The sequence below is a fragment of the Leopardus geoffroyi genome, chromosome C3, assembly GCF_018350155.1.
Source record: "Leopardus geoffroyi isolate Oge1 chromosome C3, O.geoffroyi_Oge1_pat1.0, whole genome shotgun sequence".
In the NCBI taxonomy this organism is placed as follows: domain Eukaryota; kingdom Metazoa; phylum Chordata; class Mammalia; order Carnivora; family Felidae; genus Leopardus; species Leopardus geoffroyi.
The window spans coordinates 121,219-135,268 of record NC_059338.1 but is presented as its reverse complement, the minus strand read 5'-3'; positions in this window follow the sequence as shown (position 1 = coordinate 135,268).

The window sequence follows — 14,050 nt, the reverse complement described above, 5'->3', positions numbered from 1 at the left end:
AAGGGGGCAGAGTGAAGGGTGTTCACAAAGGGGGCAGGGCGGGGTGCTCACGAAGGAGGCAGGGTGGGGTGCTCACCAAGGGGGCAGGGTGGGGTGCTCACCAAGGGGGCAGAGCGAGGGGTGCTCACCAAGGGGGCAGGGTGAGGGGTGCTCACGAAGGGGGCAGGGCGGGGTGCTCACCAAGGGGGCAGAGTGAAGGGTGTTCACCAAGGGGGCAGGGTGAGGGGTGCTCACCAAGGGGGCAGGGTGAGGGGTGTTCACCAAGGGGGCAGGGCAGGGTGTTCACGAAGGGGGCAGGGTGGGGTGCTCACCAAGGGGGCAGGGTGGGGTGCTCACCAAGGGGGCAGAGCGAGGGGTGCTCACCAAGGGGGCAGGGTGAGGGGTGCTCACCAAGGGGGCAGGGTGAGGGGTGCTCACGAAGGGGGCAGGACGGGGTGCTCACGAGGGGGGCAGGGCGGGGTGCTCACCAAGGGGGCAGGGCGGGGTGCTCACCAAGGGGGCAGGGCGGGGGTCCCTGGGGGGGGGCCAACTGCAGGTTCAAGTCTTTCAGTCAATACTGAGCTGGCCCATCCCTGCAGCCTCAGCATAATGACTCACCCTTGGAACGCAGCCTGGCTCTCAGCCCCGTCAGGGAGGGTGACTGACTGAATGATTGAGTCCATTGTTTGCATTTGTGTTTTCAGGGTTGGGGGTTCGGGGTGAACCGTGTCTCAGTCACTGGGCTCAGCCCTCCAGGCCTAGTCCGAGCCAGGCCAGCGCCTCTGTTTTAGGCACCTCAGAGGGGGGCCATGGTCTCCTTCCTCTGTCTCTTCCCCACTTCCCTGGGGGCCCAACTTAGTGGCGTTGTCTTCCTTCTCTGTGGGGAAGCGAAGAGGGCAACTAGCCCCTCCTCTCATCGCCTCTCCTGCCTCCAGGGAGTAGGAAGTGACACTGGTGGGAGCAGGAGAGACCCAGGGTCCCCGAGCTCCCCGAGCTCCGGGTCTGCAGGGCGTCGTCCAAGCCTTGCTTGGCTCTACTCATTTTCCTCTGGAAAAGTACCTTCCCCACCCACAGTGGCTGCCAAGTGGTGGAGCCCGCGCCCTCGTGTGGGCAGAGAGCAGCGTGCTGGGGGAAAGAGGGATCGGTCTTCTTGAGCCCTGGGGAGGGCGCGGGGGGGATGGAACCCACAGCTCTGGCCCTTACGGAGCCCGTCTTATGAGGAGGGAGATGGGACTTGGCTGCCCAGGGAATGTCAGCAGGGGATCTTTTGGCTCCAGCAATTGATTCCCACATAAAGCCCCTCGACTTTGTCTAAGACAAGCCTGCGTGAGTCAAGGAAAGAAAGGCGACAAATAGCATTTGAAGCCCGCACCTCCTCTTCCCTCTTTCAGGGGAAGACTTGGTGCAAAGAGGGAGGAGGAGCTGCTCAGGCCAGGCTCAGCCCACGTTTCCAGAGAGCCCTAGAGGCCGAACACAGCCCACCTGCTAGATCAACAGCATGTGGTCCCCAGCTTCTGCTTCTCCACAGCAGTGGAGGGAACGGACGCATGGATTTAAAAAATAAAACCAACCCCAAGTAAATAGCAAAACTTTTTGTTGGCTTTAAGGGTGATTAAAAAAAATTTTTTTAATGCTTATTTATTTTTGAGAGAGAGAGAGCACAAGCAGAGAAGGGGCAGAGAGAGAGGCAGACACAGAATCCGAAGCAGGCTCCAGGCTCCAAGCTGTCAGCACAGACCCCATGCGGGGCTCCGGCCTCGAACTCACAAGCCGTGAGATCAGACGTCCTGCCGACTGAGCCACCTAGGCACCCCCATTTTTTTTTTAAGATTTCAGTTTTAAGTAATCTTTACCCCCAACTTGGGGCTCAAACTCAACCCTGAGATGAACAGTCTCACACTCTACCGTCTGAACCAGCCATGCACCTGAGGGTATGATTTTAAAGGTTTTTAGGGGCCCCTGGGTGGCTCAGTCAAGCATCCGACTTCGGCTCAGGTCATGATCTCACAGTTCCGTTCGTGGATTAGAGCCCGACGTGGGGCTCTGTGTTGACAGCTGAGAGCCTGGAGCCTGCTTCAGATTCTGTGTCTCCCTCTCTCCCTGCTCATGCTCTGTCTGTCTCTGTCTCAAAAATAAGTAAACATTAAAAAAATTTTAAAAGGTTTTTTCTGGGGGGGGGGATGGTGGTGGGAGGAAGCAGTATTTCTAAAGGAATCTGGTAGGTGAAGACATTAAACGTGGAATCGGGGGTGGAAATGAGCACGGACTGCTCATTTTTATCTTGTTTGCCTTTAATTGACGTAAAATTGAAGTAAGCCCTGTGTGCTCACTCGGTGGTGTGGGCGTCTGGGCTTAGAGGAGAGGGAGACGTTCAGAAGTGAGCCGGGGGCTTCATTCATGCTCTGTCCCTTTGCTGAGGCTGATCTGGGAAGTCCAGTTCACCTGCAGGTGGGACGGTGGGAGTGGCTGTGACCCCATTCCCGTAGCTGAGGCTCTTTCCCCCGTGGATGACCCCCTTCGACCTAGTCATCCTGACACCCTGAGGCTGAAACCACAGGGCAGCCCATTTTGTAAGCTGGGACGGGGCCAGGAAGAGGGTGCAGAACTGAGTCACAGGACGTAGCTCTGTTCTCTGTCCAACAAATCTGAAATTGTTAGAGATGATGCCACTTTGCATTTGTGTAGCACTTTTACTTTTATAAGACACTTTTGTATCCGTTGTCTTTTGTGAGCCTCAGGTTTGTGTGTAGTATGTATTGTTAGCCCCATTTAATGAGTGAAAAGACTAAGTTACAGGTAACTAAGTGCCTCTACCTGGGGGTGCGGTCAGAGCTTGGCCGCCCCCTCCCCTCAGTTCACTAGTGTGCATCTTATCATGACGTAGTTTGGCCATTTTTGCTTCATCTTTTTCTTTTACGTGTTTTAATTGTGTACAAAATGATCTATGGAACACATCTAAGAAATAAGAATCGTGCGCAAAACCCTTGAGTTTAAGAAATGAATGTTACTTTTACTTTGCAATCCCCTGGATAGCCTTCCCCATCTCATCTCCCTCTCTTCCAGTGGAACCATTGCCTCGTCATTGTGTTTATCATTTCTTCTTTCTTCAATAATAATTTGTGCTCCTGGGGCACCTGGGTGGCTCAGTCAGTTAAGCATCCAACTCTTGATTTCTGCTCAGGTCATGATCTTGCAGTTCACGGGATTGAGTCCCAAGTTGGGCTCTGTGCAGACAGTGAGGAGCCTGCTTGGGGTTCTCTCTCTCCCTCTCTCTCTCTGTCCCTCCCCTGCTCATGTTCCTGTGTGTGAGAGTGCCCTTGCAGTCTCTCTCAAAGCAAATAAACATTAAACAAGAGAAGTGTTTAAAAAATATTTTTGCTACTAATATTTTAGTATTAAATACTAAATATTTAATCTTCTGTTCCAGAAAAATGTATTAAAAATTCCATCTGTTCATCACTCTGTAATGTCCGCTGTGTAGTAAATGTAGGAGGGTCTGTTTTCAAGCTCTCTTTTCTGTTCCATTGATCAGTCTACTTCTATGCCAATGCCACTCCATCTTTAAAAAATTTTTATATTTCTGTAATAATCCTTGACACGTGGTGAGGCAAATCTCTCACCGTGCTCTTCATTTTCAGGTATATCTCTGCTATTCTCTACTTTAATTAATTAATTAATTAATTAATTAATTAATTTTTGGATTCTACTCCTTCTGTCTTTATTTTCCAGAAGGAAACTGTCCTCAATCTTCTAGTCCATTAAAAACCTGCCATGTGTGATTGTGTCATCCTTGATGATCTTCCCTGCAGATGACACAAATGGCCTCACATTGCTTCAGTCCACTGGACAGTGTTCAGGAGCATGTGATGCCATGGGCCACTCTCTTTTGCACATCACACATTACTGGCTTGGTTTGCAACACACTGAAGGCTCTGGTGTTTCTTGGTCCTCTACTTTAAAATATACACGTCAGCGTGATCTTGTTAAGTCCCACAGAACAACTTGTTGGGGTTCTGTTTGACATTGCATAGATTCTGTGGATCAGCCTGTGGAGAATGTTGAATCTTCCAATCCATGAACATGGTTTACCTCTCTATTTATTTAGATCTTTAATGTCTTTGTTTTTTTTTTTTTTTTTTTTATAATGTTTATTTATTTTTGAGACAGAGAGAGACAGGGCATGAATGGGGGAGGGGCAGAGAGAGAGGGAGACACAGAATCGGAAGCAGGCTCCAGGCTCTGAGCCATCAGCCCAGAGCCCGATGCGGGGCCCGAGCTCACGAACCGTGAGATCGTGACCTGAGCCGAAGTCGGACACTCAACCGACTGAGCCACCCAGGTGCCCCAGATCTTTAATGTCTTTGAATAGCATGTGATCATTCTCACCAATGCACACTTAATTGTACGATTTATTGACATTGTTGCAAATGGCATGTTTTAAAAAAATGTTTGTTTTTGTTATTGGTATAGAAATGTAATTGAATTTCTACATGCTTAAATATAAAACAAAACAAAACTTACCATTTTAACCATTTTCAAGTGTTCAGTTTTGTAGTGTTAGGTGTGTTCACGTTGTTGGGCAACAGATCTCCAGATCTCTTTCATCTTGCAGAACTGAAATTCCACATCCATTAAACAAAGACTCCCCATTTTCTACCCCTCACCTGGTCTCTGGCTCCAGCATGCTGCTTTCTGTTTCTATGAATTGACTGCTTTAATTATCTCATGTAAGTGGAGTTATACAGTATTATCTTTTTTGGTGACTGCCTTATTTCATTAACATAATGTCTCCAAGGTTCATTCATATATAACATGTGACAAGATTTCTTTCCTTTTTGTTATTGAGTTTTGTATTGATTTTATATTCAGAAACTTTGCTAAAATTGTATTATTTCTAATAATTTAGAATCTTTTGGGTTTTCTTTAGAGCCAATTATTTCAATCTGCAAATCAAAATTTCCCTTTTTCTTTTATAATACATATGACTTTTATTTATTTTTCTTTCCTATTGCTTTGGCAAGGACCTCTTGTATTTTGTTAGTACCTTGTTAAAGAGCAGTGTTGGTGGATACACCTTTTTGTTTCTAATCTTAAAAGAAATACTTTCAAATGCTACACCATTAAATGTGATATTTACTGTAGTTTTTTTTAACAGAAATTAAAGTTCTCTTTATTCTGTTTTCTGAGTTTTCATTTAAAATCATGAATTTATATTTTTAAAATGCTTTTTCTGCATATATTAAGACGATTGCTTAATTTTCTCTTTTAGCTGTTAATGAATTATATAACTTTATTGTCTTTTTAAAAATACTATATTTTTAAATGTTTATTTATTTTTTGGGGGGAGGGGAAGAGAGAGACGAGAGGCAGAATCCAAAGCTGGCTCCATGCTGTCAGTGCAGAGCTGGCCTCAGAGCTTGCTGTCACAAACTGTTAAGATCATGACTTGAGCCGAAATCAAGAGTCAGACACTTAACTGACAAAGTCATCCAGGTGTCCCTATAACTACTTTCTATCATTAAACCATTTTTATATTTCTGGGATAAACCCATCTTAGTCATGACGGGTCAGTTTTTATATGTTGCTGAATTTGGTTTGCTAGCATTGTATTTCAGATTTTTACTCTTGAGTAAGACTGGTTTATAATTTTCCTTTCTTGTATTATCCTTGCAGGTTTGGATATAAAGGTTATACTGACCTCATAAAATGAACGGGAGAAAGTTTTCTATCCTCCTTTCTTTCTTTCTTTCTTTCTTTCTTTCTTTCTTTCTTTCTTTTTTTTAACTTTTATTTATTTAAGTAATCTCTACACCCAACATGGGGCTCCAACTCATGACTCTGAGACGAAGAGTTGTGCACTCCTCCAACGAAGCCAGCCAGGCACCCCTTTCTTCCTCCATTTCTAAACTTAAGCATATTGTGTAGAAACCTGAAATTTGTTCCTTGAATGGTTTTCATGAATCTCATTGGTAAAATCTGGCAGGAGTTTTCTTTGTCATAGACTTTGAACTACTGGTGCCATTTCACATGGTCATTGAGCCATTCAGTCTCTCTACTCCCTCCTTGTGCCAGATTGGTGAGATTTTTCTCTAGGAATTTACCCATTTCATCTACATTTTAAAATTTATTGATATAGGGGCACCTGAGTGGCTCAGTTGGTTGAGCGTCTGACTTCAGCTCAGGTCATGAACTTGCGGTTCGTGAGTTCAAGCCCCACATCAGGCTCACTGCTGTCAGCCTGTCAGCACAGAGCCTGCTTCAGATCCTCACTCTCCACAGCCCCCTAAATAAATAAATAAATAAATAAGTAAATAAATATTTATCGATATAAAATTATTCATTATATACTCTTATTATTTATACACTGGAAACACGAAAACTCCTCTTTTGGTTCCTATTGTTAATTTGTGCCTTTCCTTTCTTTTCATTTTCTTTGAATAATATTGTTAGAGGGATGTCTTTTTTTTTTCTTCCAGTGTTTTTAATAAACTAAGTTTGGCTTTATCAATTCTATTGTATTTTTGTTTTATATTTTATTAAATTATGCTCTTTTATTTTCTTCCTTCAGCATAGTTTGGATTTATTTTGAGATGACTCATTTATTTGTAAAATTTTGTCTTTTCTAATATATGACTTTAGGCTGTACACTTTCCTCTAAGAACTGTTTTCGCCACACCCCAAAATGTGTATATTGTTGTATTGTTGTATATAAATATGTAATTGAATTGTTAAGCTCTAAGCATTTTCTTTTTTTTTTTTTTTTTTTAATTTTTTTTTTCCAATATTTATTTATTTTTGGGACAGAGAGAGACAGAGCATGAACGGGGGAGGGTCAGAGAGAGAGGGAGACACAGAATCGGAAACAGACTCCAGGCTCTGAGCCATCAACCCAGAGCCCGACGCGGGGCTCGAACTCACGGACCGCGAGATCGTGACCTGGCTGAAGTCGGACGCTTAACCGACTGCGCCACCCAGGCGCCCCAGCATTTTCTAATTTAATTATGATTTTCCATCTTTTAATGAATACTTTTTAAAAGCTTATATTTGTATTAAAATATTTAAAAGTCTATAATTTTCAAACATATGCCTTTCTTCTAGGTATCCATTTGTTATTAATTTTTAGCTTATTTAAATTGTAGTCCCATAACAGGTATGACATCAATCCTATGAAATGTGTTGAGATGTCCATTCTCCTTCCTCTAGCATGTAGTCAATTGCATAAAAGTGTAGAGCTTCAGGGGCGCCTGGGTGGCGCAGTCGGTTAAGCGTCCGACTTCAGCCAGGTCACGATCTCACGGTCCCTGAGTTCGAGCCCCGCGTCAGGCTCTGGGCTGATGGCTCAGAGCCTGGAGCCTGTTTCCGATTCTGTGTCTCCCTCTCTCTCTGCCCCTCCCCCGTTCATGCTCTGTCTCTCTCTGTCCCCCCCAAAAAAATAAATAAACGTTGAAAAAAAAATTAAAAAAAAAAAGTGTAGAGCTTCAGAAGAACATGTATTCTATAGTTTTCTATTTCCTTTTTTCTTTTTTTTTTAATTTTTTTTTCAACGTTTATTTATTTTTGGGACAGAGAGAGACAGAGCATGAACGGGGGAGGGGCAGAGAGAGAGGGAGACACAGAATCGGAAACAGGCTCTGAGCTGTCAGCACAGAGCCCGACGCGGGGCTCGAACCCACAAACTGCGAGATCATGACCTGAGCTGAAGTCAGATGCTTAACCGACTGAGCCACCCAAGCGCCCCGTCAGCTATATATATTTTGAGGCTATGTTATTAAATGCAGAAAGTTCAGAGTTGTTATGTCTTTGGGGGATTTTTGTATTAATATGTGACTATTTTATCTTTAATAATGCTCTTTATTTTTTTTTAAATTTATTTATTTATTTATTTAGAGACTCGGAGAGTACTAGTGGGAGAGGGGTAGAGAGAGAGGGAGAGTGAGAATCACAAGCAGGCTCTGTGCTGTCAGCCCCATGTGAGGCTCAAACTTAAGAACTGTGAGATCATGACCTGAGCTGAAAGCACTGGTTATGATAGTAAGAAACCCTCTTTATGGCTCCGAAGCATTTTTCAGGAATTGAAGACAAGAGATGAAATATTAAACAAAAGATGCTTCCATTGCTCTTCTTACTCAAGAAATTCCAACGTTTTTGGGAGTTCTGAGCCAGAAACTGGACAAAGTCTAAGTATAAATGAGAAATATACGTTGGTCATTTGAATGACCAAAAATACATATTTCTTATATCACAACATCATACTCCTCTTCTTTTCTCTTTCAATGTTGGGTTTTTAATATTTATCTTTATTGATTTTGTCCTGAATGTATACATGAGGCATTGCAGACAGAGACAAGATTTCTTATTAATGACCTTAAATTAAGTACATAACCAAGGTGTCAGGGCTGCCTTGGCTCAGATGTCACCCTGGGCCAGGCCACATTCTGGGAGCAGCATCCAAGGCTAGAACAAGGAAAAATGATTTTTCTTTACTTATAAAGTGGGTTTAAAAAGAGAGAACAGGCCACAAATGGAGTCAATAAACCAAGACTTAACACCTGACCCAACTGCAGCCTCAACCTTTCCCAGGAAGGTGAACTTTAGCTAGTCAATCTGGAATTATCTGGCCAGCATTAGTGAGGTGATCACTGATAGACCCTGTCTGTCCCCCATACGAAGATGAACTTGCCTCAAACAATCCCCCCCCCCCCACCTTTTTGGTAGAAATGTCTTTTTCTTCTGCCTTCTTCTGTCTATAAAAGCCTTCGATTTTGTACAGCTCTTTGGAGCTCCTATCTGTTGGATGGGATGCTGCCTGATTTGTGAATCGTTGAATAAAGCCAACAAGATCTTTAAGTTTTACTTTGTTGAATTTTGTTTTTTAACAAGGGGAAGAGGACAGTTGTCCTCTTTTTTTCTGAAAGAGTCTCCTTGGAAGTATCACAGGCCTGAATCTTAACACCACCCTTTGAAATGTGAATAAAATTTATCCAGGAAGCAAACAGCTCTGGTTTAGGTCCCAGAGATGTCTCTAAATTCTGCCTCTTCATCTCTTTTGAAGTATAAATACCTAGCAAGATAGCCTGCCAGTCTCCCAGGCACCTTAGGCATAGGGACCTACTCCAGGTGGTAAGCACCTTCCCTTGGGAGATAAGAGAAGTTTTATTATTCTTTTGGATCAGAGCACTTAACTACACAAATGGCTACAAATATAATCCTCAAGGTATGTGACGAGTCTCAGGAGGCTAGGGCTTGTACTGCACCACAGGGCACTGCCCTGAAGTTTTATTTCCAGACTCAGCCAACCACTGTTAATGAACTGAAATGCATTCTTCTGTAGATGTCTTTATGTGCTTTATACTTTACATGTATAGCTGCACTAAGATGCAACATAGGTGTTTTTGTACAATGTAATTACATTATAAAAATGGGATCATGAAAGATACCACTCTCATTTTATTTTTTCTCATTTAGCCATATATCACGGAAATCCCTTCAAGTCAAGCCGGCAGAGCTCTAAATCTTAGTTTTAATGGCTAAATCTTTGTTTTAATGCTATGTGGCAGGTGGGCAGGGACAAGCGAAAGAGAAACTTTAGTGAGCCGGGGGTCATTCCCAGTGCGACGTCCAAGGAGCTCTTTATCCCCGCGCCCCGGCCTCCGAGAGCCCAACTTCCTTGCCCTGTCCTCCCAGAGCCCAGGGGGAGGAGGGCAGGTGAGAGGGCCCCTTCCTTTCCTCAAGAAGGCCAGAGTCACAGCTGTTGGACGGCTTTCTCCTGCCTTCAGGCTCAGTTGACGGCTTTGGGACAGAGAGGGTTCCAAAGGGCTGCCCCCACCCCGCCTCAGGGGGCACCCTTCCCTCTTCCGGAAGTCCGACCTCCGGAAGCTCCCGAGCTGCCCTGCGCCTGTCTGCGGCGCCGCCACCTTGCTCTTCTCGGGCTTCCCCCGTGCTCCGGAGTGCTAACGGAGCTTCCCTAACCAGGCTTTGCCGGCTGGTGGAGAAGGGGGGGTATCTGGAGTGGTGGTGGGGGGGGGGGCGAGTTCCATGCCCAGGAATGGCGGCTCTGGCGGCTGTGACTGATTTCCTTCCGGGTTATTCGGAAGCAGGGCCACTGATGACCCAGCGGCCCTTGGCGCTTCTGCTTCCAAGACTCTTTTCTCCACAGAAACTATTAAACATTATATTTTGTGACGGTGTTAGTATAAAGACAAATGTAAACCAAGAAGGACTCATTATTATATAATCATTACTGTTGTATTCAAATTTCTTGTGTTTTTAAAAGAAATGAAGATGAGCACATTTCCAGCACCCTTGGCATGGTGCTTCCTGGGCCTGATGGGTGCCCCCCATCTAGAGACCAGCACTTCACTTAGGGAATATTTTCTTCTCAAGAAAAAAACAGCTTAGTCTTTTTTTTTTTTTAATTTTTTTTTCAACATTTATTTATTTTTGGGACAGAGAGAGACAGAGCATGAACGGGGGAGGGGCAGAGAGAGAGGGAGACACAGAATCGGAAACAGGCTCCAGGCTCTGAGCCATCAGCCCAGAGCCCGACGCGGGGCTCGAACTCACGGACCGCGAGATCGTGACCTGGCTGAAGTCGGACGCTTAACCGACTGCGCCACCCAGGCGCCCCTAGTCTTTCTTTTTTAAAAACACAACTGTATTGAAGAATTGAAATTAAGATCTCATAGAGACACCTGCACACTCATGTTCACTGAAGCATTACAATAGCCAAGATATGAAAACAGTCCAAGTGACCATAAGTGGATGAATGGATAAAGAAGATGTGGTGCATACAAACACAATGGAATATTATTCAGTTGCAAGAAAGAAGGAAATCCTTCCATTCACAAAACTTGGATGGACCTTGAGGGCATTATGCTAAGTGAAATGTTGGAAAGAGAAAGACAAATACTCTATGATAGCACTTATATGCAGAATCTAAAAAAGTCAAAGTCCGAGAAACAGGGTAGAGTGGTGTTTACCAGAAGTTTGGGAGTGGGAGAAATGGAGAGATGTTGGTCAAAGGGTACAAACGTGTGGTTATGATGAACAGGTTCTGGGGATCTAATGTGCAGCATGGGGATGATAGCTAATACTGTATCATGTACTTGGATGTTGCTGAGAGAGTAGATCTTAAAGGTGCTCACCTTAAAAAAAGAAAAATAGTAACTATGTGTCAAGATGAAAGTGTTAGCTAATGTTATGGTGGTAACCATTCTGCAACATATAAATGTATCAAATCAACATGTTGTACGTGTTAAATTTACATAATGTTATGCGTCAATTATATCCTAATAAAGCTGGGAAAAAGCAAAATAAAATGAAAAACCAAAACCAAACCAGACAAACAAAAGCTTTGAGATACAATTCACATACCATAAAGCTGACCCTTTTTAAGTGTATAATCCATGGTATTTTGGGTGGGGGTTTAGGACAACAGACATTTATTCTGAAGGCCAGAAGTCTTAAATCAGGTGTTGGCAGGGCCACATTCCTTCCAGAGGCTGGAGAGGAGAATTGGTTCTTTGTCTCTTTCAGAGTCTGGTGGCTCATTGCTTGGCTTGAGGCTGCCTGCTCCAGACTCCGCCTTGGGTCACACTGCCTCCTCTCTGTCTGTGTCAAATTCCTCCCTGCCTCACTCTTTCCACCCCCTCCCCCCTTAAAAAATTATGGTAAAATGCATGTAACATAAAATCAACAATCTCAACCATTTTAAGTGTTCAGTTAAGTCCAGTTCACATTGTCATGCAGCAAATCACCATCCACCTCCACAATTATTTTCATCTCTCTTTTTAAATTACTACTTTTTGAAAATGCTTATTTATTTATTTTGAGAGGGAGAGCACAAGTGTGGGAGGGACAGAGAAAGAGGGAGAGAATCCCAAGCAGGCTTCACGCTGTCAGCACACAGTGCAATGTGGGGCTCAATCTCACAAACTGTGAGATCATGACCTGAGCTGAAATCAAGAGTCGGACACTTAACTGGCTGAGCCGCCCAGGAACCCCAACAGTTCTTTTCATCTTACAAAACTGAAGCTCTGTCCCCATTAAACACTAACTCCCCATCCCCCTCTCCCCTAGCTCCTGGCAGCCACCATCTACTTTCTGTCTCTGAATTTGCTTCCTCTAAGCACTTCATATAAGTGTATGAATATCTCTTTGAGACTCTGCTTTCAATTCTTTATTCTCTCAGGTGCAGAAGTAGGAGCTCCTCTCCATTGCCCCACTAGGTGTCCAGGGGTGCCCTTTGGGTGTACAGTTGTCCCAGGGGTGCTATGGAAAGCTGTGCTCCTGGTGTGTGTGTGTGTGTGTGTGTGTGTGTGTGTGTGTGTGTGTGTGTCAGGGTGATGACTCTCACTGGCCAGGTCTTGCTCACTGGGTGGTCAGCTGGTGGGGTGCTTGGGGCAGAGAAAGGAGTTTCTACTCACATGAAGACTTGAGCAGGTATCAGTTGGGACCTTGGGTGCCAATGGGGTGAAGATTGAAGGGCCAGATGCTCAGGGGCTGCCTTCCACTCCATCTTCTGGGCACTGGCCAAGGTCTTATGCTTGGTTCCTTCTCTCAGCCCTGTCACCCAGCGCCACCTGGACAATGCACGCTCACTCTCTGACAGTCCTTCCAGTTGTGCTCCTCCGTGTGGCCCACACTGCAGACTGCTTTCCTTCTCTGTCATGTCCTGGTGTCCCAGGCTTCCTTCTGTCACCTTTATTCATGCCAGAGGCTCAGTTCTAACTGTACCTTAAGTTCACAGCAACACAAAACCCAGTTGAGTCAGAAGGGCTCATTCTTAGTGATTGATGGGACCAAAATGTCAATACTTGTATTTTGGTATTTCTTTCACACATTATTAAGTATGGAAATGAACACCTGTATTCTCTGTGAAAATTTTCAGGATCTATAACATTAAGAACCTGGAGCTATGTAACATATTAAATATATTAAAAAAATTAGAAACATGCTACAAAACGTCAAATGAAACAGAAAAACTTCAAATATAAACATTAAACATGCATTATTATTCTAATCTAAGTAAGTTGTTAACTTAACAAAACATCAGACAAAAAGTAAATTAAATGTTATACAAAAATAAAGAAAATTTAACTTTGAAAATGAAGGTAAAATGATATCTTCATCAATGGTGCTGTCCTTGGGCTGTGAATGTAGGTTTTTTGGACAGTTTTCCAGCTGCTGAAAACACTGATTTTACACTGAGATCGACGTGGGGGCGACTGACTTCATCTTCAAATGATACCAATTCGTGTTTGATAAATGAGACGCTTTTGAATTTTTTTGAGGGCATGCAGCCTTTATCACTAATTGGATGTAGTTTCTGTATTAAAGAGTATCAATTTGCTTCATCTTCCTTAATTACTTCATTTATGGATAGAGATTCCAATAAGGAGAAACTAGTTTCAGTTTCAGTGCTGAAATGTCTGTCCACCACTTGCTCAGAGATAAGAATAATTCTTGCGTAGGGACTTTGCTTTGTTGATTGGCATTTTCTTTCTTCTTTTGCAGATTATGAAGGTGTAGAAGAGTGTTTCCCGATAGAGTAAGTCTTTGATTTGAAATTTTGATATCACCTATAATTCTTAGGTACATCTCAATATATAAATGATTAAAATTTCAGATTAAAAAAATACTGAAGTAATATTGCTACACCAACAAAAATGTTAATATTTTGGTACCTAAAAATTACACAGTATACCAGAATACTGAAATATGGAAACCAGGCATTGTAATCACTTACCCTTTAAAACAAGCAAACAACCACTTTCCTCCCTGTGGCTTTGTCTCTCAGCAGAGGGAAGATGATGCTTCCTGCTCAGTGTGCCCTGGGGAAACCAACTCCAGAAATGGTCAAAATTCATTAATGCAATGCCCCTAAACAAAATCTTTCTGTTTTCTTATCAAATCTTCCTACAAATGTATAATTACCATTTTCATGACAACACACAGCTCTTCCCTGTTGATGTCCCTTAATTTTAGACATTTACATCTTTTCTGGGTGCCCTTTCCTCCAACCAGTTACAGATTATGTGGGCTAAATATATTCATAAATGCAGTGTTTACT